This window comes from Aotus nancymaae, unplaced genomic scaffold (genome assembly GCF_030222135.1).
Source record: "Aotus nancymaae isolate 86718 unplaced genomic scaffold, 86718_ANA_hifiasm-v0.15.2.pri h1tg000014l, whole genome shotgun sequence".
In the NCBI taxonomy this organism is placed as follows: Eukaryota; Metazoa; Chordata; class Mammalia; order Primates; family Aotidae; genus Aotus; species Aotus nancymaae.
This window is the reverse complement of record NW_026988425.1, coordinates 31,100,030-31,105,969: the sequence shown is the minus strand read 5'-3', so window position 1 is coordinate 31,105,969 and position 5,940 is coordinate 31,100,030. Positions and strand designations below refer to the sequence as shown.

The 5,940-nt window shown below is 39.9% G+C and overlaps 1 non-coding gene across 1 annotated transcript; it reads left to right on the top strand.

Annotated features, from left to right (window-relative positions):
* The first annotated feature begins 4,244 nt into the window (after nucleotides 1-4,244).
* Nucleotides 4,245-4,348, top strand: LOC135274973 (U6 spliceosomal RNA). The gene has a single exon (XR_010342712.1). It is a non-coding gene; the product is annotated as a U6 spliceosomal RNA (small nuclear RNA).
* Nucleotides 4,349-5,940: the final 1,592 nt, after the last annotated feature.

The following is a 5,940-nucleotide window of genomic DNA, read 5'->3' as shown; positions in this document are numbered from 1 at the left end:
GGTAGAAGATAATGGAACTATACCTTCAAATATCCAAGGGTAAGTTATTTTTTTTAACCAAGAACTGTATATTTAACCAAATTCTCTATCAAGCATAAGTGTAGAAAAGAGACATGTTTAAACATACACATACACATACAAGTCTTCAAAAAATGTATCTCTTGTGAAATTAAATAATTCAGACTTAAAGCTGTTGGAAATTTGAATTATTCTGAACTTCAAGTGGAGGGTGGCTATGCAGTCTGAGTCACGCAGCACGCAGCTGCAACTTCTGCCTTTTTTTCTTGTAAATAATTAGGAAGACCAAATGGCCTCAGACATAAGACACCCTCCTAGCACTACCTCCCTCATGGAGTAATAAAGTAATCTTCCTTGGGATGCAGCAATCTGTAAGCAATCAAACTGCTCTCACATAAGGACTGGTCTTGTAAGGAAAATGCTGTAATCTGTTAAAATTCATCTGTTTCTGCCTATAAAGTGAGACCTTAGCTTCTCCACTGTAGAACACTGACCTTGTTTGTCTGTAGTCAGTGCTTCCCGAGTGGTCATCTTCAAGGCTTGTGTTTGAATAGACTCTGTACAAATTTATATTTTCTGAATCTCATTACTTAAGGTTGACATATTGGCGACCATAATGGGACTTGAAGCAGAACTTCGGCGATCTTCATCGCTTTGTCAACAACTTGAGCCTTGGTACCAGCACAGATGATTTTCATCTTCCTGACTTCACAGACTATGCAAATCTCTGGTAAGTCCCCTTTCACGTTTGAGTTCTCCTGGACTGGTTGAGGATTCAGACTTTATTTGCATTATACACATTCCCAAGTCAATGGGGTTGGAACTGAAGTTCTACCACAAGGTAGGAGTTTGGTTTGTTATTCTCTAGAGATTCTGCTAATTGAAGATTTGTGATGTTCACTTTTCTTTTGTTTGGAACTACTGCTTGGAATTTTTCAACCTTTTCCCTTGTACCAAATTTTGGTTAGGGAGCAAACAGTTTCTCTTTGAAAAGAGGAAGTGAATATCTGTGGCTTAAGTGAAAATTTTGTAAACTTGAGAGCTGGTCAGATTCTGAAGCTTGGTTCAATTGACAAATCTAAACTTTTTTTTTTGAGTGACAATATTATAAAAGGCTTTCTATGAGGACAAGATAAGTCCTGAAGATAAGAGACATTGTCCTTCCTAGCCAAAGGCACCTGAAGCAAGTAAGGTGTTGAGGGAGCATTGGCGCTTATCACTCATGATATAAATTGTTCTAAAGGGAATCCCTCCAGAAGAACACACAGGGAAACTTGCTTAATCCTGTGAACATACATACAGGTTGATCACCTAGTGCCTTAAGCCCTCAAGTCTCTTGGGACCACCAAGACACATAAACGAGAGGAACTGACTCAAGGGTGATACTTTGAAGACCTATTCCCACAATCAGCACACTCCATTCAAAACACTTCCCACGTGCAAATTAGTTCAACCATTGTGGAAGACAGTGTCATGATTCCTCAAGGATCTAGAACCAGAAATACCATTTGACCCAGCAATTCCATTACTGGGTATATACCCAAAGGACTATAAATCACTCTACTGTAAAGACGGATGCACACATATGTTTATTGTGGCACTGTTCACAATAGCAAAGACTTGGAACCAACCCAAATGCCCATCAATGATGGACTGGATAAAGAAAATGTGGCACATATGCACCAGGGAATACTATGTAGCCATAAAAAAGGATGAGTTCATGTCCTTTGCAGGAACATGCATGAAGCTGGAAACCATCATTCTCAGCAAACTAACACAAGAACAGAAAACAAAACACTGCACGTTCTCACTCATAGGTGGGAGTTGAACAATGAAAACTCATGGATGCAGGGAGGGGAACATCACACACTGGGGCCTGTCAGGGAGTGGGGGGTCGGGGGAGGGACAGCATTAGGAGAAATACCTAATGTAGATGATGGGTTGATGGGTGCAGCAGACCACCATGGCACCCGTATACCTGTGTAACCTGTACGTTCTGCACATGTACCCCAGAACTTAAAGTATAATAATAATAATAATAAACCTCCCACTAGGTCTGTTTGGTCGTTCAAAAGTAAAGTCTAAATTACGGACAATCATACTTCTAAAGCTGAGTCTTCCTCCTTATGGAGAGATCCACCCTTAGATCTTAGAAACACCCTTAGAAACACCAGCTAGATTCATGTTCAATACTTATGGTACCTTTATATGCAAATATTTAGAAAAATGGTCCCACATAACTTGCAATAACCAAATTATATTGCCAAATGGGGGTACCTTTTAAGTACCTCAACTAGCTTGCACATTTAATTAGAAAAAGCTGGCTCTAAAATAAAATAAAACAACTGAGATTGATTTTCAGTGGTACTTAGAAGATTCTAAAAGAGGTTCTGATAAAATCACTTCTTTGCAAGAAGAAAACAAAAGTGCCTAAAAAATTTTTTTAAATTGAAAAAGACTGCTGAAATTTCTCCTTCTTCAGCTGTTCCTTCTCTTTTGTCAAAGCATCTTGGTTTGGACTTACTTTCCCTCCCTCCCACCCCTCCCTCTTCCTTCCTCCCTCCCTCCCTCCCTCCCTTCCTCCCTCCCTCCCTCCCTCCCTTCCTTCTTCCTTTGCCTCTGTCTCCTCCTCCTCCTCCTCTTCTTCCCCCTCCTCCCCCCGCTCCCCCTGCTGTTCCGACTCCATTTTGGGAATACCCTATGTTCAGTAGAGGAGAATCTACCTTGGTTTAAGGAATTACTAGATCCTCTTCAGGACCCTACTGGATTTGCTAGAGCATTTGTTTTGTTTTGTTTTGTTTTGGAGACAGGGTCTTGCTCTGTCACCCAGGCTGGAGTATAGTGGAACAATCTCTGCTCACTGCAACCCCCACCTCCTAGGTTCAAGTGATCCTCCTGCCTCAGCCTCCCGAGTAGCTGGGATTGCAGGCATGCACCATGATGCCTGGTTAATTTGCTAGAGAATTTGTATATGTGCTGCTGAAGTGAGCACAATTTACCAGAGAATTTGAATTAAACATTCACACTTATGGTCCTAGATTTTCTGATTTATATCGATTGGTTCATATTTAGTGTTAGAAAGTAAAACCAAACATTAGATAGCAAAGGGAAGTTGGAGAAATCCTTTAGAGACTTCCACAGAGTTCCTGAAGATCAAGAATGGTCCTGCAATACTGCCAAAGGTCTGTCAGCCACTATTCCCTCAGGCTTCTAAAGGTTGGAACAAAACACCACAATGCAAATAAAATCCTGATAAGCCTATAATGTCATACTACGAAAATTTTGAAAAAAACATTTAAATAATATTCAGGTTTATCAGAAGAAAGTTATGCTCATTGCCAAAATGATATTCTCCTTAACTCAAGCTTTGTAAATGGAGTAGATGAAGAATTGGCAGTTACAATGAAAAGACAACACCCCATTTGGGGTACCTCTCAAACTCATGATCTAGTTCATTTTGCCGAGCAAATGTCCTGTACCTTAACCCAGAAATAAAAGGAAAGGGAAGTTAAGCAGGGAAGAAAAGCAAATAAGATCATGAGTTTACAATTAATACAATTGTCCAACCAATTTGTAACCCCTAAACAGCCTAAAAAAGTTCCCAAACTGACCCAATCCCCTGCTTTGCAATTACTGAAAAAAAGTCTGAACATTTCAAAAGGGATTGTAGAAAATGGAAAGGACAGCAACAGATCGAAGAAAAAGAAACGGACGCTCTGAGGAAGCAAAATGCATCTTTTTGTTCCCCCTTATAATACCTTCAGGAAAGTTAGAATTAATTTAAATGGAAACCAAACACAAGCTCTTACTGACACTGGAGCTACACTATCAGCGATAAATCTCACCTCATGAGGTTCCATTCCTCGGAGTCAAAAAACAACGCAAATGATGGGTGTAACAGATACTCCTATATCGCTATATCAATCTTAACCTATAGCTTCTCAGTTAGGTCCCCTAGAGGGAAACTAACATGTTCCTCTTTGTCCCCTCAGCCTTCAACCATTTGATGGGGAGAGACTTCCTAGAGTTATAGAACACTCACCTCTCTTTCCTTCAAAAGGGGGAAAATGTATTTAGAATTAGAAGATAAAATAGAAGTATTAGGTCCAAAATTTTTTCAAATTCTGATGCTTTTAATTCACAAATAGCAATTCATATTGTCATAGAGGAAACTAGATTGTTAAATAATGAAGAATTACTTAAGAGCTGTTAAACATAGTACTTGAGTGCTCACTTCAGCAGCACATATGATAAAATCGGGATGATACAGAAATTAGCGTGCCCCCTGCATAAAGATGATACGTAAGTTCATGAAGTGTTCCATATTTTATATTAATAATAATTTTTTAAAAGATTAAAAATAGTACTTGATCAATTGTGGTCAAAATTCTCCACCAATATTGGAAAAATTATCTTAGATGCCCCAATTAAAATGGAAATAAATCCATCAAAACCTTTTCCAAACCTTAAACAATACTCTCCAAGTTCAGAGGCATAGGAAGGGATAAGACCCATAATTTTGGATTATATGAAAAGGAGGCGGCTTGATTATTTCTTATACAAGCCCATACTCCAAACAGCAGAGGGTGGAGATTTGTACAGAATCTGAGAGCAGTTAATAACACAGTCATTCCTCAACATCCAATGGTTACCAAACCTGCCTATGTTGTTGACTGCCATCTCAACTGAAGGCGTGTTCTTTTTTTTTTTTTTTTTGAGGCAGAGTCTTGCTCTGTTGCCCAGGCTGGAGTGAAGTGGCATGATCTTGGCTCACTGCAACCTCTGCTCCCAGGGTTCAAGTGATTCTCCTGCCTCAGCCTCCTGAGTAGCTGGAATTACAGGTGTGTGTCACCAGGCCCAGCTAATTTGTTTTTTGCATTTTTAGTAGAGATGGGTATCACCATGTTTGCCAGGCTGGTCTCAAACTCCTGACCTCAGGTGATCTGCCCACCTTGGCCTCCCAAAGTGCTGGGATCACAGGCGTGAGCCACTGTGCCAAGCCCGCAGGTGTGTTCTTTACTGTAAGAGACCTATGTAGTGCATTCTTCAGCATTCCTGTGGATAAAGATAATCAATTTCTCTTTACCTTCACTTGGGAAGATAGACAATACACATGGACACTTATGCCTCAGGGATATACTGAGAGCCCAACTTATTTTTCACAAATATTAATAGCAGACCTTTTAGATGTTGACTTCCTTAAGAAATACACCTTGATACAGTATGGAGACAATTTACTTCTCTGCTCAGGGGATAAACAAACCTCGATAGCAGTTAGAATTTATTTATTACAATGATTAGCTTCAAAGAAACACAAAGCCTCAAAGAAACAACTTCAATTCTGTTAAAAACAAGTAAGATATTTAGGTTACCTAATATCAAAGGAAGGTCTTTTTATCAATTCAGGTAGAATTAAAGGAATATTGGCCTTCCCTATCCCCAAAACTAAGAAACAACTGAGAGTATTTTAGGAGTTTGCAGGATACTGAAGAAATTGAATTCCAAACTACTGCTTAAAAACTCAACCCTTATATACTCTTTTTAAAATAAGGTAAACTAGACCCCCTGGAATGAACAGAGGGAAATCAGTTAATATTGCATTTTTTTTTCTTGAGACGGAGTCTTGTGTTGCCTGGGCTGGAGTGCAGTGGGACAATCTCAGCTCACTGTAGCCTCCACTTCCTGGATTCAAGTGATTCTCCTGCTTCAGCCTCCCGAGTAGCTGGGATTACAGATGTGTGCCAGCACACCAGGCTAATTTTTGTATTTTATTTATTTATTTATTTACTTTTGAGACAGAGTCTCACTCTGTTGCCCAAGCTGGAGTGCAGTGGCGTGATCTTGGCTCACTGCAAACTCCGCATCCCAGGTTCAAGCAATTCTCTGCCTCAGCCTCCCAAGCAGCTGGGATTACAGGCGCCC